Genomic DNA, 26,481 nt, shown 5'->3' with positions numbered 1-26,481 from the left:
AACTCAATTCTGTCATCTCAAAAAAATGGGGATAAAACTCCCATAGGAGTGGTACAAAAGTTAAATGATGTAACTTTTGTAGAGTAAATGAAGTCCATTAGGCTTTTATGCCATTGGCCTCTGTGGCTATCACCTGTGGCCTCAATCTTGTTAACGTGGAGGATCAGTGTGTGGGGGGCATGAGTGCCTGACTATGGACACCTGAGCAAAGGTGTGTGTGCATGTGCAATTGTGCACACCTGACCCTACAGGTCAGGGATATAAGGGCGCAGTTACTCAGAGATGGGAGATTGGCCACTAGAGGAGGAGACCACGCGAGAAAGCCAGAGAAAGCCCAGAGAAAAGAGCATAAAGAGATTTGCAAGAGGCTCAAGTTGCTGCCTCCCTGCTGGCTTGTTTCTCCTGCTTACCATTAAAAGCTGTGAAAATGATGCCAAGGTCTGCAAAATTCTCCTTCAAATCGCTAGAACCAACAGTGAACCTACCCAGCCTGGGATGGTTGTACAACACTGCTTTAAAAATGTTACTTTTTTTTTTTTTTTAAATTTATGTACAGTGGGACCAGTGGCTCCATTTTCAACTGCCATGGAAAAGAGGTTCTCATGGTTCCCAACAGTACTAGCTGGACCTCACCATACAAGGTCACAAAGGAAGGTACCAGAGTTGGTCAGGCAGCAGAAGGAATGAGGAGGAAATACAGGTAAGTGCTTTATTGTTAATTTAATTGGAATGAATGGAAAGGAAGGGTAAGCAGATTTGGGTTTGGCTGGTTTGAATAATTTCAGTGGGCTTGGGATTAGGAATTGTCTTTAGTTAAACTAGACCTGGGGCGATTAAAAGCAGCTGAAGAGTAGTCTGGTGTGGAGAGAGACTGATAAAAGAGGAGGCGGGGCAGGGATTCTGGATTGTTTGATTTACACAAGAAAAGAGAATTGCTTAAGATCTCTAGGAATTGACTAGTTTTGGGAGGGTCAGGCTCTTCAGGGTCAGCAAGGTCCCAGATGTCAAAGCATCAGAATAAAAAAACAAAATAAAACATGCTTGATACAATAGCATGTGAGAAAGTACCAAAGTAAAATTCTGGCCTAGAGTATGTCTGAGACAAATTCAGAAGCAGGTTTACAGGGGAGCAAGTCAGAAATCTAGGGGTCCAGGGAGGAGGCAGTTTCAGGGTACACTATCAATCTAGTTTATTCTCAGAAATGCAAAGGGATTCTTGCAAAATGTTTTGTGGATTATGTCACTTGTCTTTTTTGAAACCCTGAATTAGTTTATATTATTTTCTACATTTGTGTCCCTCTAATCCCACATTTATGAGAATTAATCCTCTTCATTTTCTCTCAGTGAATGACATTTCTTCTGGGACACCTTGACCTCCCTTCAGTAACCCTTCCGCGCTCCCCCAACTACATCCCCCAATCTGTGTCCCTTTCCCTTCAGGTCTGTGTTAATGGTCTCCTATTGCACTGACACATCACTGATGGCATCATTCATGCAATGGTGTTGGAAATCTTCTGTTTGTCTTCTTTAGCAAGGATGTTACATGAAGGTGGAGAGATTTTGAGAACTCCCTCCTCTAACTTAGATTAATTCCCTTAATATAAGTTCTCTTTGCACTTGTACTTGGTCCTTTGTAACACTAGCAGGTTTTTTTTTTTTTTTTTAATTGTAACTGTGTCTTGTTTTCAAATGGTAGCTCCAAAAGGGTCTATTTTATTGCTGGAACTCCTGGACTGCAGTACATGGTCCATGCTCAAGGCATGTTTGTGGACTATCTGTTGGGCAGGACTTGTGTCTATCTTGTTCCTCATAATGCTCTAGTCTTTAAAACAGTAACTGGTCCACTACAGTTGCTTATTTGAATAAGAGCAATCATAAATCTTCATAAAAATCCTCAAAGGTAAACATTGCTGTAAGGACTTTTAAGTATAAGCAAATGGGCATCGAGGAAATGAGGACTTACTTGCCCCAGTAAGTAAGTAACAGAGCTGGGACTCATACTGAATTCTGACTTCTTTCTCCCTGTGACAATGTCCAGGGTACAGTTGGTACCCTGTACCACAACAGTGGTACAGTTCTTAGCAAGCTTTAATATAACACAGTTGTCTATGAATCCTGACCAAATGCACATTTTGAGTCAGTAGATCTGGGGTGGCACCTGAGATTCTGTGTTTTTAATGAGCTCTCAGATGATGCCCAAATTACTGGTACAGTAACTACATTTTGAAAAACAAATTAAAGGGGGTCCACAGATTAATTTTCTTGTCATTTAAGTTTATAACTAACAGAGAAATTAAGTAAAACTGAAGAAAAATTAAAATATAAAGTTTTCTTGTTATTAAGGGAAAGAGTATTCAAACTAGATTGTTTAAATTGATTATATTCATTACACAATTGCTCAACTCTCCTTGATTACTGTGAAGAGAAGGTCTATAACTCTCAAACGGGTCTTTATTTTTTGGTTTATCATTTAAAGAAATTGAAAACAAAACAATTTCAATCGAAATGAACTATAGGTTTTAAAAATGGGCTTCGAATGTGATGGTATCGTTGCATTGTCTTAGGATAAGACAGATTTGTTCTTGGGTTTACCTGGGAGTTAGGGAATTGCTCTGGGACAGTATAACTTGAATGGGGTGGTTTTGACCAAGAGCTATTTAGAGAGAGGGACTCAGGGTAGGTAGTCAGCCACTCTCAGGCAAAGAAATTAGTGAATGGGAACTTCTGCACAAAGCAGGTTTCTATGACATTGATTACTCACATTGCTCCTTGAACTAAGACATTTCTAAAAAACATCTTTTTTAATGTCTTCACCAGCACTCTCTCTGAGTGTTGTAAAAAATCGCTCTGCAGACTCTAGAGAAACAGGATTTTTTTGAAACAAAAAACTGGAAGTCACTAGAAAAGAGCTGGGTAGGGGAGAATGAACTAGACAGAAAGCAGTTTTGTACTACCTAGATCTACTGTTAACCATATTCAGAACCCTTTGAAATAATTACAACTACAAAAATTTCACAAGTGTCTATTGGATCAACCCACATATCTGCTCTTTTTATTTTTCTAGCTTTTTCTTCTTTAGTTTCTACATTATGAAATGCAGGGTTTCAAACTGATGATCTATAAAATCCCAGACAGTTTTAATAAAATTCTGATTATGTAACTTTCTCCTTCTAAATCCCTGTCCTTATCAACTGGCACAGAGAACAGAAATTTGGCCTAACCCAAACATGATTTTTTGCCCATGAACATCTACTCCAAGAATCAAGAAATACCTAAAAAGAAAAAGGAGCAATTGGAAGACATACGGGTTCATTTAGGCCATAAATCTAAGCTAAAAAATTTTAAGCTCAAAAATTAAGTTAAAATTTATTTTAACTTCATAGAACAATTGTAATACAGAGGAAACAAAAGAAATTTTCACAGTAATCTTAATTTGTTAACATTTAATTGTATTTCCACTTTCTACGTTCTATATAATTATAATCCTATAATTATGCAATTTTGTATCCTTTTTCTTTAACAATGCATATCCAAAGCATTCCCACATGTATTGAATGTTCATTGTAATTGAATTTAAATATCTTTATATTATTTCAAACAAAATAAATTAGAATTTACTTAATGCTTCTATTGGGAGATTTTTCTTATTTAAATTTTTTGCTAATGGATACAGCTTTTTCATAACTTTTCTCTAAAATTTGAATTAAGTGTTAGGATAGAAATGAAGCAAGTTTCAAGGTCAAGGAAAAGCAATTAAGGTGAGCAGAGCAACAGAAGAGGCCAAAGCTGGGAAGATAGTTTTATCAACAGTACTGCTATATTCTCTACCTCAGTTTGATGATTACATTTATTAATGGCCAGATCACACTGCATTGCTTTAGAAGGCCCAAGATTGGCAGTAAATGCCATGAAAAATTAATGGACAGGAAGAGGGAAGATGGTAGGAAGGAAGTATAAAGAACAAATATGAATTGTTCTAACACATTTGTGGGTTCTGTAAATTGATCTTCTATTTCCCCCTTAACTAAAAGGCACTTACCTCATTGGGGAGACATAATCAAACAATATCCTTTGTACTCCATTTTTGCACAAGTCTTTGTGTGGTGAACAAGGAGGCAGATTATAGAAGTCATTCTACACCCTGGGCAGAATATTATTATTCTAATATGTGGTTTGGAACAGGGGGTGTGAAATTCTCCTTCATTGGAGAGTTAGAGGAGAATGGAATGTTATTTCTCATCTGGAAACACAATTTGGAAGAAGAATGATCAACCTTTCAAAACAAATCCTCTTCTACTGCTAAAAATTAAAAATCTAAAGGAAAAGGGCAAACTCTTAGATTTCATCTTGTATTTTTCTTTTTTTAATCAAAACTCCCTTGTGTTCTACTAAACTTTCTTTTCTTTACAGGATATCCAGTTCCTATTTCTGAGTTTCTTCTTTATTTCTATTTGGCAAGGGTGACCAGCAATACCAGTTAACCTTTAAAAAATAGTCTGGGAAAATTTCCAAGCTGACTAGCCATAGATAATTTCATGGATCCCCTCTGCCGAACTGGTATAAATAACAGGTTAAACCCAGGGCCACTGGGTAACGTTAATTGCTTTTTGGCATAGCTCAAGCAGGCATAAACACTTCTAGCAGAATTTGGAGTTGGTATTCATAGATGCACTATTTCTTCTTCATAAATATTCTTGATTCAGGTCAATGCAAGTCAACCCACAGAAGTAAAACAGAGGTGTGTGTGTGTGTGTGTGTGTGTGTGTGTGTGTGTGTGTGTGTATATTTCTAGCGCTGGTGTTACTGACATATATATATATATATATGTCAGCTATTACTGCTAGTATCATCCAACCATTGACTCTCACTCTGTGACTCTTAGAGGCATTGCAGACTTAGGTGGGCTAAGAAAAGCACAGCATGATTGTGAGCTCTTGTTCCATGGCTGAAGGTAACTTCCTTTGTGTAGAGGACTTAATCTCAGGGTTTCCGTTGATGGCTATGTGAGAATGAGCCCAACAATACTAACTGAGCTCTGAAATGATTTGGTGGTGTACTAATATAAATTATGGAAAGCAGGCCCTCCCTGGGGCGCAGCAAGTTGAGCACAGTGCTGTGAGGCTGTCCGCAGCCGCTGCAGTGTGGGTTCGATTGCTGGCCCACCAGGAGCTACCCACATGGCACGGCAAACCTCTCCTATCTCGCCCACTGCTCCCCTCAGCAGTGTATTTCAGTCCATCTGCCTGTTCTGCTTCCTGTTCTGTCTCTGGTGAGTTCTCTTACCCTCCCTGTGCCTCTGGCCTATATAAAAATAAAATAGTTCTTTCATAAAAATAAATCTTTAAACAAATAAAAGAAATTTAAAAAAAGAAAAATAATAATAAAAAAAGAAAGGCAACATACTTAAAACAAAGTTATGGAAAGCAACTATCAAGTGATAGACAAACATTTAAGGATTGTTTCCTCTTAATGGCTTGGAATTCCTGAGGTTTCTCTATTTTCTGGCTGGTTTTGCCTTCTCTCATGATTTGTATGCCAAATACAGGGTCTTACCTAGACGAGCAGAAACTTTCCTGTTGGAGACCCCTGCTCCTCTTTGATACTGATCTTTGTCTGTAGCCTATTACACACCCATGGATGACCTAGTTCACTGTTACAAAACTCTCAGATATGTGCATTTTCAATAGAGCAAGTAATGCAGGCACTTGTGATCCATACTTTGCAAACTGTATGGATAACTCTAGAAAATATACAAGAGCCTGGCAGTATTTTATTTGAAATCTCTTGGATTCTAAGAACTGCTTGTTTCTAAAACTTTCATTGACTTATTCCTTCCACAATTATAGACAAAACTGCTGTTTGGATTCTGTGCTTTTCAGATATGGGAATTGAGGATAGAGAAGTAAAGTAGTAAGAGCTACGATCTTAGTTGGGATATGTAGAAACAAATTATACAACAATGTTCAAAAAAGTCATAAATGCAATAAAGGTAGTAAAACATGGTTGTATGAGGCCCTATGTAAAGGAAGTCTTCTGGACTGAGTGGTCAAGGAAGGCTGTTTGAGTAACAGCAGCTGCTCAAAGGCCTGAGGATAAGAAAACATAAACCATCAGATGAGAAATTTCCATCTGCTGCCACCACCACATCTATCCACCTCCTGAACTCTGACCTCCTCCCCGGTGCTATTGATGAGCTCCCCCTGCTTGTCTCACTCACCTGTCAACTGGACACCCCCCTTTCCTATCAAGGGAATCACATCACGATTATTTCTTTGTGCTTCTGAAAAATCAAAATTTTAATTTTCATGTGTGTTTTCATCGATATGTGAGTACCCTGAAATATATTTCTATCTTCAAAAATACTGGGTGTCTACTACTCTTCCTCACCTCAATCATCTTTTTCCTCTTATTGAAGATTTCTTAAACTCTGTCCTTTTTGTCTTTTCTGCTCCACTTTTGGAGCCATGCCAATCATGGTTTATCCTTAGCACTCACTGAAGCAGCTAGATAATCTCAATGTTGATAAAGTCAATGGCTAACAATCTGAACCTAACCTACCAGCAGCATTTGACAGACTTGATCACGCTCCTAGAAACAACCATGTCACTTGAAATACAGGATGTATACACAAGCCAGGATGCCTCACTGCCTATTCCTTCTCATTCATATCCTTTGATAACTTCCCCTCATATTCTTGGGAGCCCTCTGTAATTCAAGCCTCATACTTTTCCTCCCCTCCACCTATATTCACCACTTAGGCCATCTCGTGGATTAAATTTTGGGTCTATACTGGTGAAACCCTAATTAATCTCTTCATTCTGGAAGCCTAAACTCTTATATTCAAACAGTCGCCTGATACATTCAATTGCAAGCCTAGTACTATTTCAATTTAGCATGTCCCAGAAATCCTTCTGCCCTTAGAAAATGATTTATCCCTTTGACCAAATGGGAAAAATGGGAGAAGAAACAGTTTTGTGAAAATCTCCCAGGTCATCGGTCATGTTGGGCAAAAGTTCAATAGACTGCCAGGGCCAGAGGAAAAGAATGGAGAGAATGTTTCTGATTTTCACAGCAGTGTAGCTATCAGAGATATGATTTCTGTTCTTCCTCTAGCTATCTGCCAGAGTGAGCTTAGGAATGTAGAAAATAACAAAAATTTGATGGGATTTCTTCGGTGTGTTTTTATTCCATTTTTGAAATAGCCTGTGCCATTTGGCAGAGGCAATGTAGGGTAAATAGATTTGCCTATACTGTTTATGTTATACTAAGCATTTATATCATTTAGGAAGCATTATATCACAAAAAAAGTATTTGTTGTATCCAAATCATCACTAACACTGTGAGAAATACTGAAAAATCAAAAACTATGAAGTTATGTGTGATACTGAAAAGTTTATAATTTCTGAGAAGATAAGACCTATAAAGCAAATAGGGTTATAAACAGAACAAACAGTAGTGGATATTTCAGATACTTTTCCCATGAGGTATGGTGTGAATAAGTTTTAGTCCTAAATGATAATGTATCAAGAGGCTATAGTCTAATATTACTTGAAGGATGTGAAATTTGCAAGTCAGTTTGACTAAAACATCTCCTAAAATAATTCAGCAGAGACAAAAACTGTCTGATATGCCAAATTTAGATATTCTCTTGGTTCATTATAAAAATTAAATTGCTTTTTATTGGTTAGATTGATATTGAATATGATATTCAATTTGAAAATGTCAGGGGGAAATTCAGAAAATCAAACTTGTAAGGCATACATTCCATGTAATTCTAATTAAAGAATTGTTTTGTATCCTATTTCTACTTAATACAAAACAAAACAAAGGACATTAACAGTTTCCTGCATGAAAAGATTTAAGGCAAATGAAGAAATTTCTACGTAGGTGCGCTTGCTCCTTTTAATTATAATTTTTAAAGGAAAGAGTCAATTAGAGTGCATTGAGCTTAGAGAAACCAAAACATTTGGATACCACACTTGTGTGTGTTTTTTAAATGCTTCAAGTTCCCCAAGTTTATGAGCCCAGAACAAACACAATTAAAGCCATTGGGGAAAAACGCTTAAGAAGCTATTCTGAGATGCACACAACTTTTAATAAGTCAATGTTTGATATAGCCAGGAAACAGCTTAGAGACATGTGGTATTAAGGGGATGGAAGGAAGAATGAAAAAATGCAAGGAGAGAGGCATATGCATTACTTCCATCTTCCTTGATAGTGGCTCCGTGGTTTATATTTACAAAGTCTTGGCCATGTGCTTAATTGAGACTCACCTGCTAATTGTATTGCCTCACTGGTTTGCTGGCAGAATCCTCACTGCGTTTGTTTTCCAGTAGCAACATGCCTTCCTCTCCTCTTTCTGTTACTCCTGGGTTTGCGAGTGATACTGAACTCTCCTAGAAATGGTTTCTGTAGGAATGGTTTCTGAGCCAGCAGAGATGGTTCTCTCAACTTTCTATTGTGATAAATGTCTCCCTTGGCCCTCTTTAGCTACTTCTCCTCTCTGGTGCTCTCCAGGCAACCCTCTTGACACCTGCTTCCTATCTCGGGAGGGAAGCTGAGAATTCCAATTTATAAAGAGGTACTTTTCACTGAAGTTGGAACTCCTGTGTGGCTTTCCTATATGATCTGTTCTGTCTCTGGAAATGTGATCTGCATGATAGATGTGAACAAATGAGTTGAGTGATCTTCCTTTTTTTCCCCTCTCGGGATCATCAGTTTTTCCCCAGTTGACTGGCAAATTTGCAGATTACAAACAAAACTGACACTTTCAGTGGGAAAGCAAGAAATGAATCCTGAGTTTATGGCTAGTTGGGAGCTGTAGTGGGCCAACTGCTTCATCCATGTTGAAAAAGCGTAATATAAGGGGAGAAAGTTTCCTCTCTGGGTTGCGTATTTATTGAATTGCCAATTGCCTCTCCCATTGTCCCTGTACCACTTCTGTTTATAGCTTTATTTCTGAAGTAGTGTCCTTCCTCTATTTTCCCTAGAAATCCATAGTCAAATATCATGAAAAAGCATTAGGAAATGAAAATGCCTTTAGCCTCAGGGGCTTATCAGCAGGGATCCAAGATTTTAAACCTCTGCCAGGAAGTGGCTTCAGATGCTTGGATTCTGAAGAGGGAAAACTCTAATCCTTGGAGTTGCTGCAGGTTCCAGCACGTAGGGAGGAAATTCCTGTTAAGTGGAGCTGAGGTGTCTGCAGAGTGCAGGGGGTTAAACTGACATAATTGGAGTTGGCCAGCATGCAATGCAGGTCCCACCTCAGTCCAATTCTCTCTGTCTTGTGACTTTCTGTGCTTAATTGTAAATTATTCTTCCTTCTCTCATTTTCCATTTTCCTTGTGTCAGTGAAATGATTCAAAGAAAAGTGCTGGAACTGGGCTCCCCTTGGAAAAGAAAAAAGCAGCACTCAGTGTCTACCAGGGTTTCTCTTGCTGGCCACTGGAGCTGGTGACATTATGGAGCTTGTTAACTTCAAATCTTCTCCATTTTACATTTTTTTGGTGATACATTTTACAGAAACCCACCCTGGGGAGAGAAGGGCCAGTTGCCTCTTTATTACACCGTAGAAGAGCCACATTAGCGTTCCAGTCTATATATTATGAAATTAAGTGGATACCCTTGGGGTTAATTCCTTGTTGTAATTGTAATGAAAAGAAACAATTTCTAACCCTCCATTTAAGATCTATAACTATTAAAATCCACTAGTCTTAGTGACTCCTGGGGCCAGTGGAGTGCTTCAGTGTGTATGAAAAAGGGCACTCCCACAGTGTCCAATATCAGTAATTTAAAAAATAACAACCTCCAAGTGGGAAAACTAACAAATGAGTTTTCCATTTAGCCCCTCCCTGCTGTTTACCCATGGTGTGTTATATTCATCAACTGTGTGAAATTATATGCATATTAAAATTGCGGGCTTGGGTTCTAGGATTTTGGTTGGACCTGAGCTGGGGCAGGGTGCAGCATGATGCTCTTCAGCATGAGATTTAGAGTGAATCATCATAAAAGACTGTGTTGGAGGAAACCAGCACCTTGCATCCTCCCCCGCTGCCTTCAGAACCTCTTCTGCTTATCTTAGAGTGGTTTCAACACACGCTTTCAATTGCAAATGGATACAAGTTTTGCTTTATAATATTTAGCCTGTTATAATTCAGTTTATTGTTAGCGGCAAAAATGTGCATTCTGCCTATGACATCTGATTTAATTTCTTTATTAGAGCTATTATAGCCATTAAAATACCAAATTTACTAGGGTATTATCATCTGACACAGCGTAAATCACTGGTTTGTATATGCACAGGGGGCGATGACAATAATTTAAAATAAAAGAAATGGACGTTTCAGTTCTTAATAGAGTTAGAATATGAAAAAGAATGAGACTTTGGGAGGCTTCTAAGATTTCTGGTGGGAGTTCTTTTGAATAAATATGTATTTGTTTGGTTGTGGTTGACATGATCATAGCTCTTTTTATTTCTCTTCTTTCACTCATCATAATATGAACTGCTTCAGAAGAAAGAAAAAGCAGTTGCAGGCTTGACAGAAAAGAGCAAACTAAGAAATTATTTTATTAAAATTTTTTCATTCTATTGCCTCCAGAAATGTGATGAAAAGTTCTAGAGGGTTTTTTTTTTTTTTTTTTCAGATAGTGCAATGCATTGCAAGTCACAATTTACTGTGGACAAGTTTTATTTTGGGTGAATATTCCCTGTTAATTTATGCAGCGTAGGTCCCGGTGACTCCATGGATATGTGTGCCTATCTCAGAACGCCCATGAAAAGTCATGACTGCTCTGCCGTTCTCATGTCATTTGCAAATCTCTCCTTTCCAGATTCTCCTGTGTAGTCATTTCAGAATGTCAGCAAAGGGCTGGTAATGGCCCATCATGCTTAGGTCACTGGCTTGTATCCGAACCAGGCAGGTGGTCTGGGTGAAATTAGCAGTCTTGTCTCAATTCAGTTCCCAGCTTTCTCCAGGCCACTCAATCAAAACATTTTGCCAGTTTTATGAGTGAGTTTCCTATTTATCCCTAATTGGCCACTTTGGAGAGAAGCTTTTGAGATGCTCAAACCTGAATATGAGGGAAACTGCTTTGTACTGAATCTACCTGGGAGCATCTAATTCCTGATACATTAGATGAATTTTTTGCTTTTAACTTGTTTTAAAGTTACATAAATTCACAAAATCTGTACAGGGTATTCATATGTACTCTTCATCCAGCTTACCCTACATTAATGATTCACATAATCATAGTACAATTATCAAAATCAGAAAATCAGAATTACTGTAATTGTATATTTCATATATAGTATTAGTATTATACATTACAATATAGTATCATAATATTATTAAATACATTATTTAAGTTTCTTAAAACTCAAGCACATCTAAATTTCATTGGTTTTTCTCTTGGGGTCTTTTATTGTATCCTAGTATCCAGTCCTGGAATCTATATTGCTTTTAGTTATTTCTTCTTAGTCTTCTCCAGTCTGTGACAGACTCTTAGTCTTGTCCTTTGTGGCCTTGACATTTTTCCAGAGTACCCTGGACCAGTAGCCATTTTTCCAGGGATAAGTATAATGTCTTTTGAAGCTGGTCTCTCTGCTGTTTTTTTTTTTTTTTTTTCATGATTAGATTAAGGTTACACATTTTTGGTAAGGAATACCAAAGAAGTGATTCGTGTATCATGTGTAGAGTACTGGATGTAGCTAAGTCTTATTATTGGTCATGTTAACCTTGATCACATGGCCAAGTAGCATCTGCTGAGTTTTTCAACTGTACAGTTAACTATTTTTTTTCCAGTATAGTAAGTTTAACATTCAACATTTTAATGTCTTTGCAAGGAGTTATATGTTTGTATGTTTATTTCAAGGAGGGAAAAAAAAAGACTGCTTTGTATTTAACTAAACCTAACTTATTTTTGTTTTCACAATCTGCAATCCAGTTACAGCGGAAGAAGGTCAAGTAATTGATGTAGGGTGACAGCATCAAGGATAATTTTACAAGAACTGTAATAGTGGAGCATGAGAACAATGCAAGCTGTGTACCTGGTCAGTGGCAGTGCTGTAATTAATGGCTGGGCCAGGCAGAGGAGTTAAATTTGGGTGTAATTTTGTAACCCGTGACTGAAGCTAAAAGACTGCTGTAGTTGGTTCCCCCTGGAGGGTGTTGCTGGTGAGGATAGATAGCCCCAGGGAAAATGCTAAAAAGTATCAAATTTTGGGATGGGGCGGCTGATAAGAAATATAAGTGACAGCAGAAGGGGGCCCAGATTCATTCATCATGTGGCATTAGCAGATTTTGTCCTCTATGGTACCGATATCCCAGAATGCTGCTCTGGGCCTCTTAAGGTGGAGGCTTTTAGCAGCCAACCTCAGAGAGGAAAAGTTCTGAAACTTTGCAAGTAGTAGAGCAACTGAAACTGTTCCAGTTTTTGCTGCTGCTGTGGCCTGGCAGGGAAGGTGAAGACTCAGAGCTGGGCTTCTTACTGAGATACGTGAGTGTGGCCATTTGTGTTTTGAGTTTCATTTGTCTGGTGCTGTGCTGGGGCATCTCGGCAGCTCATGGAGCATCTCTTATGTTTTCTGCTGTCTTCATGAGTTGGAACATGGCCTATGGTCTGGCTGCCATGTGTCTGCAGTGGCATGAAGATGTCATCTTGGACATGTGGCCTATTGGTAGGGAGAGGATCACTGTGTCCTCAGTGGTGGGAAAATGCCATTTTAACTGCTTTTGTTTAGGACTGAAAAATACCAGATATGGCTTTGGGTGAGGTAAAGAGCCATTTTTGGCTTCAGTAACTCTTTGTTTTTCCCCTGGTTTGTTAAATAAATCCCACTGTTGTTCTCTGAGCCTGAGTGGGCTTGCAATTGTGCGCAGGGGTGAAGAACTCAGACAGTGACCAGTAAACTACTTGGGCCAGTTTTAGTGCCCTTGCAGCCCTGTATCACTTTGGGCTCTATTCCTGACATCACTTTTTAAATTCTCCTTGCTTGTGTAATCTTTATAAGTAATAGTGACCTCTTTCCACTCTTTTTGGAGAGCTTGTTACATGTATGTGCTTGTGCTTGGTGTTTAACATATTATATATGTCTGATTTTATGCTCTCCTATTTTTCGGATGTGGAAATTAAAGCTAGGAGGGTTTCAATAATTTATGTAGCTAACAGATACCAGAGTTAGAATTTTTTTCTTTGAATTTTAATTTTTTTAATTTCTTTAAAAAAAGATTTATTTATTTATGCATATAAGAGCTGGGGTACAGGCCAGAGATGCGGGGTGGGGGGAAGGGTGAGAGGATTCACCAGAGACAGAGTGGGGAAAAGAACAGGCAGACTGACTGAAATACACTGCTGAGGGAGCAGCGGGAGAGACAGGAGAGGTCTGTTGCTCCATGTGGGTTTCTTCCTGGCCAGCAGGGGATCCGACTCATGCTGCAGAGGCTGCGGATTGCTTCATAGGTTGAGTCTTAACCCCTTGCACCACCAGGGAGGCCCAGGTGGCTTCTATATGTGAGCTGAACCCCGTTCTCTTTGGCTCCCTTTTGACACAGGCAGGCCCAGCTGTGTATCCAGCCTAGAAACCTGGGACTAGCCACTGCCCCTGTTTCTGACCTGGACCTTATTCTCTGTTTTTCTATTAAACAATAGCTTTTGAATCCTTGGTTGGTAAATCAAAACCAAAAGGTAAAAATGGCCATAAATAGACCCATGGACTACACATTAAGAAAGTATATTCATATTTTAAAATGAAGAAATGAAGAGTAATTCCCTTTAATTTGCTCTCATTTATAAACTTCTAAGGGTTAAGTTTTCCTTCCAGGGTTAAGTTTTCAACAGTTGTATTTGTCTTTTCAAATTGCACAGGTTGTCTAGAGCTGCATTTGGAAAGAAGGCTCATAAATGAAAATTTTGCAATAGGCTATTGCTGGGTTAAAAGTAGAAAAAAATTCTGAGAAATCCCAAATTCAGTGGAAGCTATAACAGCATTAAAAATCTAAATCAATTTATTATGGAAACTTACAGAAATGCTCCCAACGGAGGTTATAATCATCAGATCATGTAATTACTACAACCAAATTTTCTTTATCAGAATGAACAGAGATTTTCTTCCTTTTGGACTAGATTACTGAAACATCATGACTTCCCCCTTAGCCTTTCCTGTTTTTGCTGGCCTATGTATCCTTTGTCTACCTGGCACTATAGATATCCTTGGGGACCAGCCATCGGTGAAATCCATCCAACAACTGAACAAAGATCCTCTGAGAGAAGCTAACAGATTATATGTCAGATCATTCCTGTGCCTCTGATATTCTGCCAGATCCACTGTATGGTGAACTTTAGATATCTAAAGGCCACCTTTCATTCATGGTCCTTTTATTTAAGGCATAATATTTCTGATACATACTTCAGCTATTGGAAATTGTCTCAGTTTTCGAATACTAGAACTACAAATTTCTTCTGTAGTTTTTCTAACTGCTACTCTTTTCTTCAGTTTTTTTAATCTTAGATCAACTTAGGTGAAACTTTTGATAAATTTTAGTGGTACTTTTTAAAATAGTGAAGTTTATTTTATATCTTTATCTGTTTGAACTCTATATCTCTCTCTATATTACATATATGTGTGTGTGTGTGTGTATATATATATATATATATATATATATATATATATAATAAAGAAGTTGCTGACATCATTATGGAGGCTGGCAGGTCCCAGGGCCTTAGGGTAAGCTGGCACATTGACAAAGGCCTGAGAACCAGGAGAGTTGATGATCTAGTTCTAGTACAAAAGCTGGAGATCCAGGAGGAAGGGCTGATTTTTGTGGTTGAGTCCAAAAACAAAAAAAGTGAAGGCTCTTGTTAGAAGAACATCAGTTTGCAAAAGGAATTTTGTTAAATTGGGGCGGATCATTCTTTCTGTTCTAGTCAGGCCTTCAACTGATTGGATAATTTCACTCACATTAGGGAAAACAATATGCTTTACGGTTGTTCATTCAAATGTTAATCTCATCAAAAATAATCCCACAGGCACCCAGGGTTATGTTTGATCAAATATCTGGGCACCCCATTCCCCAAATTGACACATAAAATTAACCATCCTGGTGTCCATAGACAGAGTACTTTCAGTGTTTATCAACATTTATCAACATTGCATTTTGCCTATTATGAACTCAATCCTGGTGTACTTTCCAGGGAATTGTTTTATTCCTTAAACATTAGACTGTGTGACTAGGTTCAGGCAACATGAGTCACAGAGGGGAAAATAAATGGTGAGATATTTGCTTCCTCATTCTACATGAATCTCAAAGACCGATACAGACTTAGCTTTCTGAAAATCCCAGGGATTGGATACCTGGAAATCTGCAGTCAGCAATACTTCCTAATTTATAACTCCTTCTCAGAGTAGCTCTTTGTTCTTGATGAGCCACATGTGTGGGTTTTTTTTTTTTTTAAGATTTATTTTGATTTAGTCATACAAGAACTGGGGTGTAGGCCAGAGGTGTGGGGGGTGAGAGGATTCACCAGAGACAAAGTGGGGAGCAGAATGGACAGATCTACTGAAATAACACTCCTGAGGGGAGCAGTGGGTGAGACAGGAGAGGTCTGCTGCGCCATGTGGGTTACCTACCAGGCTGGGGCTCAAACTCATGCCATAATGGCTGGCAATAGCTTGATAGTGCTGAGACTTTAACCCCTGTGCCACCAGGGAGGCCTGATGAGCCCCATTTGTGTGGGTGTGGTAACTCTCAGGAGTTTGGAAGTCTTCTTATGTCCATTTGTGCAGGATGCCCTCAGTGTATCCTGTGTGGACACTATGTCAGTCATGGTCTCTGCCTGTGATTCCATCAGCTCATGCTGCTGTTCTTTGCCATTCTGTTGGCATAAAAGGAGAGGACACTATGGATTCTGTACCTAAATGCTGCAGAAATGAGAGGGAAGCACCAGTGAGTCACTGTGGAAAATGATTTCCTTGTAATGCTAAGGAGAAGTGTGTTGTTGAAAATTATAAACTTTACCATAGCACCAAGACCCCAACTATTTAAAGTATGCCTGACAGTTAAAGAAAGAAAAGATGAACACAGTGGGATTTCTGGGTGGTATCATTCAATTCTAAATGGACTTTTGTGGAGAAAAAAATAACATTTGGTTATTTTTAAAAGTTTACGGTGCTAAGCAAAATAAATTTTATTTCTAAATGCTTAAACTTTTGAATATTCTGCCTGCATTTTCAACATTTTACTTCTGTTACCCTTGTTGATCAACTTATCTTCATTCTTAGACTGCTTTATTGGTGATTATTTTAGAGTAATTAAAACCACATTCCCATAATCCTACTACTCAAAGGCAATTTTCTCTTTGAGATTCTATAAAAATGCATTTGTGCTATATATATTTCTATATAGCTGTAATAAAAGGTCATATCTTTTTAAGATATCAATTTCTAATCTGGCCTCACTGAAAGTCTTCTTTGGGGAAATTTTCCATTCCATCATCAATCTTTAACACTAACCATGATTATATGTAAAACTGGTATGTGTGAGAAGTAAGCAGTTTCTCAGTATCTTCCACTATTTTAAGTAAATATTAGTTGATAAACCTTCTGTTATAAAAATTAAAATACCTTCTAGGCCTCATTCACATAAGTTTATTGAGCTAAGCAGTGATACTCTTTTTTGTTTTTATTTTATTTTTAAATTTTTAAAAAAAGATTTATTTCTTTATTTATACAAGCACTGGGTACAGTCAGAAGCTCTATACCCAGGGTGAGAGAATTCACCAGAGCCAGAGCGGGAAACAGAACAGGCAGACTGATGAAAACACACTGCTGAGGGGAGCAGCGGGAGTGGCAGGAGAGGTCTGCGCACCATGTGGGACCCTTGCCAGCAGCCTGGGATCGAACCGGCGCTGCAGAGGCTGCGGGCAGCTTCACAGCCCAGTGCTTAACCACTGCACCACCAAGGGAGGCCCAGTGATACTCTTTTTTAAATAAACCATATATTATTTTTTTGATTTAGTTTTAAATTTATTATTTTATTGAATTAACATTGTTTACAACACTGTATGTGATTCAGAGGCACAGGATCCCACCTCCTTAGAAATATGTTACCACACTGCACCTACCATCAAGGCACCCATATTCCTTCACCAGGATCCATTGCCTTCCCGTCTTTCCCCTCACCTGCCTCTCATTCTGGTAGTCATACTTCTATGGTCAAATGGACTGATTTTTCTTACAGAAAATTACATGTATATATGTATACACAAGCACATAAATATACTTATGTCGAAAATCTGTCATGCTGTAGTATATTTTGATTTGGTCTTTAGGATGGGCAATTTTTATAAAAAATGAAGTCTTTTAAATCAGTCTTTTAAAAAAGAATATGGTGGACTCTATATTCTATTTTTAAGACCTGGCAGTTTGCATCACAATGGTTAAACTCCCCGGGCCTGGTGATGTTTGCTTGCTTAGTGAAGAAAGAGAAGTCTGTTAATACCTCTAAATTGGCAAATATATTTTAAATTAAACACATTCTGATTGTGGAACTTGGTGCCAGAAGATGTCATTGAAGGTGAAAACACATGGCCATGACTGGCGTCTGGCTAAGGACCCCTAAGTTTTAAAATCCTAATGCTTCCTGCAAAAAACTGAGCTCTTATAGGGGAAAGGAAGAAATTATTCTTTCTTGATACTCCAGAGTACTGGGCTATCAAGTACATTATGGTGCTTTTATACCTTCTCAAGAGGGTCATTAGTCTATTTCTCTACAACAATTTTTATGTTTTTTAATGTACATCAGTGTGGAAGGAATATCTAACTAACCTATTTATAAGAATCATAAAATATTGTTTTTTTCTCTTAAAATTATGATATAAAAGCAAATCTTTCCCACTGCTTTATTGCTGGATGTATTTTCAAGATTTTTATTTTTTTTCTTTTTATGAAACATTTATTCTCTCTTAAAAATATTAGCACTTGTCCTTTCTCATTACGGAGAGAAGAACCAATGTTAACAGTGGTTTGAAAAGAGAAAACTCGCAAATTATCTCCAGACACAGTGAATTTAACTCTAAATCTACATGCAAAATGCATGTACCAACTACAACAGGAACAGTTTTTCTATTCATAACTGAAGATAAATCTCCATAGTTACAATGTAAGAGAATTACTAAAAAGGTTTAAAAGTTCTAAATTGGCAGTAAGCCAATCATGTAAAAGACTCATTCCTATTCTTATTCTAATTCTGTCTAAAATGCTTGTTTTACTCCCATAAAATAAGCACACTGTGATAAGTACACATCCCCTAAGGAATTAACTTTTTCCTGTGAGATTTGAGATTTGCTGTGTGAAGAATTGATAGATAATATTGTACAGATATGTCTCTGCTAGAACAGTCAAGTTATGCTGTAGTAACAATCTGAAATTCTCATAGAATTAAGTACATCTCCCCATGCAGGGTGGCAGGGAGCCCTGCTCAGGGCAGCCACTCAGTGACTCAGGACAAGGATTTTTTTTTTAAGATTTATTCATGCATACAAGAACCAGGGTACAGGCCAGATGCGCGGGAGGGTGAGAGGATTCACCAGAGACAGAGCGGGGAACAGAACAGGCAGACCGACAAAATGCACTGCTGAAGGGAGCAGCAGGCGAGACAGGAGAGGTCTGCTGCACCATGTGGGATTCTCCACTGGCCGGTAGGGATTGAACTGGTGCTGCGGAGGCTGCGGACAGCTTCACAGTGCTGTGCTCAACCACTTGTGCCACCAGGGGAAGCCCAGGGTAGGGACTTTCTATGGGCCATGTCACCATGGGAAAAGGGAATACATCTTGTACCTAAAAGTGATGTATTTTACTTCCTGTCACATTTCTTTGGGTGGGGCAAGTAACAGGATTATGCTTTACTTCAAGGAGGATGGGAAAGTAAGAGTCATGGTGAACAGGACTAATGACTTTGGTAGCATATTACATTTGTGCAGTATGAGCATGGAACTGTGACAGCAGCAGGCAGGCTGGCTGAGGTGAGATGGGGTCAGTGTTACTGTGGAAGTGGGCTGCAAACAAATTCCATGGGTTTCAGAATTTAAATATTTTAGGATAGTTTTAGATTTACAGAAACATTTTGACACTAGTATAGAGAGTTCTCATCCTCCTCATCCACCATGTCCATTTATGCTTACATCTTATATTAATACACCAATCAATGACTGACTATTGATACATTATTAAGTTTATACAGATTTCCTTAGCTTTTACCAACTGTTCTATTTCTGTTTCAGGATCTCATCCAGGATACCACATTGCCTTTAGACCTGGTGTCTGTTGCCTGGTTTTTACTTTCTAAGAAAGATGGGAAGGCGCCAAATACCTGTTAGATAAGTTGATCATTTGAAACTGTCACTGACTTGAAGTACGGTGAGCAGCAAAAATCCTCTCTCTAGAAGAGAGGTTACAAAAGGAAAAGATGTGCAGTGCTCAGAGATCCAGGCAGACTATGATATTTCTACCCATCAAGGACTATCTTCTAGCAGTGGTATTTGTATGAATACAATCAAATGGTCTCCACTGTCTGGAATGATTTCAGGAAAAGATTGGGTGCACTGATACTTTGTTTTCTCTACTATTACATGGTCTTTTAATTGAGCTTTTGTGTAGGGTCCATTAGTACTGTAATTCAATATGTAATGCATACTCATGATAATAATTGCTATATTTGCTTTGTCACTAAGGATTTTTAAAAATCATTCCACTATTTTCATTGTATCATGCTAGTTGAGAGCAATCTCTTGCTCTTGCTGTTACAAAGAAACTAATTACTAAAGCTGTTCATACAAATGAAAGGCTCTTTATCAAGTATGCACTTCAATTGTGATTTGGTTTTGTTGCTGTAGCATGGACTGTCGCTGTCAGCTTGGGTCATAAAACCTTTGGATAACTGGTAGACAGTAATCACCACCAATCTGGGCTAGATGTTTTAATTGTCAGTTCAGGCCTACAGAGCTCTGTCTTGCCCTCCATCTGCCAGCAGATCTCCTTAGGCATGGGAATATCACTGCTACTGGAATACATAATCTCTCATGCAAAAACATTAGAAGTATACCAAAGGGGCATGACAAAGTGACTTTTATTTTAACTGAGTTGAGGGGCATTGCCTGGAAATAGTGAAGAATGGCCGAAAACAGTGGGGATTCTTGTTTACAGGCAAAATAGTTCAGAGCTACTTCACACTGGAGAGTGCTCTTGGAATTGAATGAGAAGAGACAAGAGCTAGGGATAGACTCTCAGGCCTGCAAGCAAACATTTCTGGAGAGATTTATTCTTCCATTTGTGCTGTAGAAAAGCAAAGGGAACGTGGCAGAATGGGCACTATCAGTTGGTTTCTCCCATAGCTGAAACCCACATCGTTAAGGGCCTTGGAAATTCAACAGCATTTTAAATTGGTTGCTAAGTTGTGCTGGTTGCCAGCAGAGAGAACAAAGGTTTTGGGCAAATGTGTTCTTGGTGGCATATGCTGGCTTGTAAGAGGGTTGATGCTTTCCACACCAGATGAAAATTCTCTATGGCCACCTGTGCCGTGTGCCATTACCAATTCCCTCAGCTCTAGGGACCCCTTTAGTTAGGACAAAAGACCTCTTACTACTACTGGAATTCAAAAGACTTGAAAGGCCTCCAGGAGGCACTGTAGAGAGTGTGCGGTTAGAATTAAATAGCTTTCAGTTGAGGAGAACCAGTTTCACAACGGTCTCTGAACTTGGAAATCTTAGCATTTTTCTCCCCCGGGAGATGGGGTGTTGAAATCAGATTGCTGAAGCTGTGTTACATGAATGAGAGCTTAAAAAAAGATTAAAGAAGTTTAAGGCAAAGTTCAGATATATCTTTACTATCTTCCTCAGCACATTGACACAAAGGATTAAATACAGTTTAACAGAAAAGTAGAAAAATGATTTTAATAGAATATGGTCAGAATTTGGGAACTCAAAGATTGTTATCACTATTCCTGAAAGTAGAATAGTCTCACATAAAATTGAGAAGTCATTGAAGTTGTATTCGTCTATAATGACATTCAGAAAATCCCTATTTATTTTTACCTGAGAGAAGGCGTTAGGAAAAAAAAAATCTCTCCGAGGAGCCAATATTTTATTTCGTTTTCCTCCTAACTCACAATCATACCTGATTTATTGTTAGCATCCACCAGTGACTGAGGTTGTTAAAGACCCCAGAGCTGTGCTTAAAGTATCTCTTATAATAAACAAACTTTATTTGAATAAATATTCCTAAGTGGGAAGAAAAAGAAAAAAAAAATAAAACCCAAATTACTGAAGTTAAAACCCTTAATACTTTATATATGCACAACCAAGAATATCAATGAAATTTGCTTTCCTGGTACTTACTTTTAAAAATTAAATTAAAACCAAGATGACACTTTAAGACATTGTACTTTGATGGTACTTGGTAGAGGGAAAAAAGTTCCCCCAAGTGCCTAACGTGAAGAGCCCCATGAGATTCTGAGAAATATACTTTTTGAATACTTCAACTTACAGTGTCTTTTCACTACCAATTAGCATAATTTCACACAATTATAGGTATAAACATTTTACAGGCACTTGGTAGCAGGAGTGTCAAAAATGTGTTGATCTCCATCCACTTATATTGGCAACACTCACCTCGTTCTAGCATGACACTTGAATGAGCAGTGAAATATGCTCCCTACTATTAATAAAATTCAAAGCATATTTCATCTTGACACCATATCACAAGTCTGACACTGCGGTTCCTCTCTGTGGAATTTTGAGTCATGGAGACATCCCCTTGCTACATCCCCATCTCAACTAGATGATAATTTGATTCAGACTATTTCAATACATGCCAATATGTGTATCTCCCTGCAAAATGGAGGCATGCCCACTGAGAGAAGAAGGTGTAACTGGCAGGTCAACATCATTTTTGTGAGGTGGTACCTTAGTGATTTAAAAACATACTTAACTATGACTTACTTTCACCAGTTCTCCTTCTCTCCTGCTTTGTGAATAGGACTTTTCAGGAATATGAAATTGTACAAAATCGAAAAAATCATTTTAATTGTCTGATAAGATTCTATTTTTAATGAATTACTTTTTAAAAATTTCAATCGTGGAAGAAATGTTTAAAGTAGCCATAACGTGTTTCTAAATTGGATGGCATAGAGATTTATTGACATTAGCAACCTCCTACAAGTGTTTGGTTTGATTTGTTATTTTCTAAATAGCCGGGGTGGCGGGGGTGGGGCGTGGTGGTGGGGGGAGAGGTGTGGGGGTGTGTGTGTGTGTTTTACCTAAATGCTTGGAGAGGAAAAAAATTGAATGACCAGCAAAAGAGGTATGGGAGAAAGAACTTCCATTATTAGGCAAAAATGATCAGCTGTGACGTTTGTTCAGGTCTACCTTCTCTTATGTTAATTATTCCAAGTTTTCCAGAAATGATATGAAGTCCATTTGGTTTCACATCATTTTATCTGTGATTTAGCATTACTGATTAAAATTTATGCCTGATAAAAATAACTAGTGCTATTGAAAATAGAAAGCAAGTTCCATCTCGGTAGTGTTTGGATCAACATAATTTAATTTTAAAGGGTCATTTTTGATATTTGTACTTATTTTTAGAATCAGCTTTTAGAGACATTATCTTAATGTTCCTTTGCACAAATTTTGCCTGGATTAGGGCATCTCTGTTTCTTAATTTTAAATTTAAATCACTCAGTTTCATATTATAATGAAAAGATTATCATAAGGATTGTTTTTATTTAGTATCTAACAATGTAAAAGTGGTGAAGTAATATGAGTATACCCTCATAGTGGTACGGATATATATAGTATTTGAAGTACTTTGACCTATATCTTAGTTGCTATTCACAATAACACAAATAGGTAGGACAGTTCTCGGAGGAAGTGAATCTATTTTTCAGTGATCGGAAACTGAAATATATCCTTGGAATTTTGACCATGTTATTGAATTATTTTGCATATTTTATATACCTCCTAAGAACAATTATTGTCCTCATTTTACAGATGAACAAACCAAGGCATGAAGTAGTTGGGATAATTTGACCAAGGTCAGGAGGTGGTCTGTGGCAGAGTTTGAATTTGAATGCAAGTCTCCGTGTTTGAGTTCAGGATTTCAACTTCTACTTTAACTTGTATCCTTGGAGAACAGCTAACTCAAAGGCTTTCTTTTTTTTAAAGGTTTAGTTTTTTTAAGAGCAATTTAGATTTACAATAAAGTTGGGGGGAAGTTACCTTGATTGCTCATTATACGCCTTGCCCAGATTCAGGCTTAGCCTCCTCCATTATCGACATCACTCACCAGATTGTTTTTTTCTTTCTTTTTTTTTATTTTTAAACCAGGAAATGAACCTACATTGACATATGATAATCACTCGAACTCTGTAAGGGTTAATTCTTGGTGGTGTATGTTTTGTGTGTTTACACAAATGTATAATTACAGGTAAATATTGTCATAACATCAGTCAAAGTACTTTTACTTCCCTAAAAGTACTTATTTATTCCTGTCCTCCCCACTGATCCTAAGCTCTGGTAACCACTCATCTTTTTATTGTCTTCACAGTTTGTCCTTTCCAGAATATTGTACAGTTGGACTCACATAGTATGTAACCTCCAGTTGATTTCTTTCACTTTCACATCTTTTCATGAGTGAAAGTTCATCTTTTTCGTACTGAATAATATTCGGTTGTCTGGATGGACCTTAGTTTGTTCATCCATTCATCTCCTGAAGGGTCTCTTGGTTGCTTCCACGTTTTGACAATTTAGGGTGAAATTGCTATAATTATACAAGTTCACGTGTGTGTGTATATGTACATGTATATATGCATGCTTTCATATATCCCTTGGGTAATTATTAAAAAGTGTGATTGTTGGATTGATAGAGTATGCTTAAGCTTTATAAGAACTGCCATAATGTTTTCCAAAGTGTCTGTACCATTTTGTATTCCTACTGGCAATAAGTGAGAGTTCCTGTAGCTCCATATCCTTGACAATATTTGGTGTTATCAGTGTTCTGGATTTAGCTATTTAATAGGTGTATAACTATTTGATTTTTTAGATTAAAAATCTGATTTCCTGGAAAGGCAGAGTGTTTGTGATCCAATTTACCAGTCACTTAGTAGAAAAACTAGAGAGTCCAGGCTTTGTTGCTGTTATCTACCAGTACTGAATTTCTGTGGCTACATTGTTCTCTTATTGTGCGCCTCTTATACATGAATCATTGGATAGGTGAAGGAGTTACTTAACTCAAATGTGTTCAATAATTAATGGCAACGAGGGGTGATTTCTTACCTGTGCTTCATGAATAATGTTTCAGAAATGCCAGGTATAGATTTATTCTGCAGCTCAGATGGGATTTGAGCTTGTCATGATCACTCAGCGGTATGGATCAAATCATACTTTCTAAATGCCGTTCCCCCTTGATGTGCTACCCCTTTACCTACACTGATCAATGGGCTGCTTGTTATAAAGATAGGATTAGAGGGGGTTTCTTTGATTTCTCTTGATGATTTCAAAGACATGAAAGGCTACCATCCCTTTTGTGGGCCCTGGGCTAAGGTTGAGAGGATGGGGCATGTTATGATAGTTAGCCAAGCCAGTCCTGACTTTTCCTTGCTGTTCTTGAGCAAATAGAGACAGAATGGGAAGGACAGACTATACTGTAGAACAATATAGCTTTTAGCATCTATGACATACTTCAAGAGGATCACAGGGACAATAATGCGAAAGGATGAATAGCAACAGTGATTCTGTAAGAATGAGAGATGACAACTGCAGAGAATCAGAGAGGAGAATGGTGAAATGTGAAGAAATGTCAACATAATCATGTAGCTAAGAGAGGTCGTCTTGTAGTTAGGTGATGTGATCTTTCCCCATCTCCATGTTGTTGTTATTGTTGTTGATTTTCCCCTGGAAGAGAGGATGTAAAAATACAAAACTGGTTTTGGGGTGTTAGTTGCATATAATGAGGCCATTCCTACACGAGATGGGATAATTTTTGCAACTAAAATACTTATATCAGTGTCTTTAAAATAGATGGTGGACAAGAATAATTTATGCAGTGTTAGTGATTCTTAATGATTGATTAACTAGTTGGTGCCCCTTTTGAAGTTCTAATAAAAACAAGGATATTTTCCCTATGAAAATGAACATATACCTATATCCCATTAAAAAAATTAATCTTGGGTCTCCCTGGTGGCGCAAGGGGTTAAGACGCAACCTATGAAGCTGTCCATAGCCACTGCAGCACCAGTTCGATCCCTGGCCAGGGAGAAACCCACATGGTACAGCAGACCAATCAATCCACCTGTTCTGCTCCCTGCTCTGTCTCTGGTGCATCCTCTCAACCACTACATCTCTGGCCTGTTCCCCAGCTCTTGTATACATAAATAAATTTTTAAAAAAATTAATCTCTGCTTTATAGACTTTCCTGAGGTGATTACTGAACTGTCAAAGAATCCTTGGTTTAGATTGTCACACTAGACTTCAAAAGGAGAACAGAGAAAGTGTGAGAAATTGAGTAATTTTTTGATCGGTAGAAAGATTATATGAGAAGCATATGGAAAATGCTCAATAATTTTGGTAAACTAGAACAGGTGATTGAGCTAAGTGAATTTTCTCATTACAGTCAGCTTCTCTACCTTTTTATTTTTCCCCTACTAAAGATTCAACTACCTTTGTAGAGATTTGTGCCCTTCACCTCCACCCCTTCTTTTCTCTCCTTAGTCACATCTGAGGACAGAAACTCTGCTATGAACTAGCAGACAGACTGGAAATGCCTCAGAGCCTAATAGCTACTTATGTCAGCTGTGGCAATAAAATGGTTACAGCAACCCAAATTTCTGGGAATTGTGTACTCAGCTTTAGCCGAACAGTCCATTTTTTAGGCCAGTGCTTCTTGAACTTTAATGTGTATGTGTTTCTCTGGGGATCATGATAAAATGAAGATTTTGGTTCTGCAGGTCTGGGGTGAGTTGGAGTCTGCATTTCTAACGAGCTCCCAGGTGCCGCTGCTGCTGCTGCTGCACACGATCCACTCCATGAGTGACAATGCTCTGTGTTTCCTAAGAAGCTGGCACAATGACCCTCTTCCTTGAGGGTTAAACTTTGTGTGTGTGTCAAATAATCTAAGTTTACTTTCCTAGATAATGCTAATTTCTCAACAGGACCCACCAAAAAAGATTTTAAGCCAAAAAAGAAAGTAGAGAATTGCTTCATTTTTGAAAATCTGAATTTTTCAGAAAATTCAAAATCGACTCTTTGATCTAATTATAGAGAGTCTGGTAGAGGTGTTATAATCTCACCTGTGCCCCAATCTGCTCACCCTCCCCATGAATGTCAGCTAGAGAGGACCAGAGGAAGTTTACTTTTCTTGCATAAAAGTCATCATTTATCGGTGTATAATAGTATCTAAAGGCTTACATTTTATAACGAAGTAGAGGTTATTTC

The 26,481-nt window shown here is 38.1% G+C and overlaps 1 long non-coding RNA gene across 1 annotated transcript in view; it reads left to right on the top strand.

Annotated features, from left to right (window-relative positions):
- The first annotated feature begins 319 nt into the window (after positions 1–319).
- LOC129145152 (uncharacterized) overlaps positions 320–26,481 on the top strand; it is a 64,202-nt gene continuing 38,040 nt past the window's right edge. Inside the window, exons 1-2 of the long non-coding RNA XR_008550292.1 lie at positions 320–438; positions 557–700. This is a non-coding gene — a long non-coding RNA (uncharacterized LOC129145152). The remainder of the gene's footprint in view (positions 439–556; positions 701–26,481) is intronic.

The sequence above is a fragment of the Talpa occidentalis genome, unplaced genomic scaffold, assembly GCF_014898055.3.
Source record: "Talpa occidentalis isolate TD23 unplaced genomic scaffold, MPIMG_talOcc4v2.1 talOcc4.9, whole genome shotgun sequence".
Lineage (NCBI taxonomy): Eukaryota > Metazoa > Chordata > Mammalia > Eulipotyphla > Talpidae > Talpa > Talpa occidentalis.
Note: the sequence above shows the minus strand (reverse complement) of the source record. Positions and strands in the feature narration are given on the sequence as shown.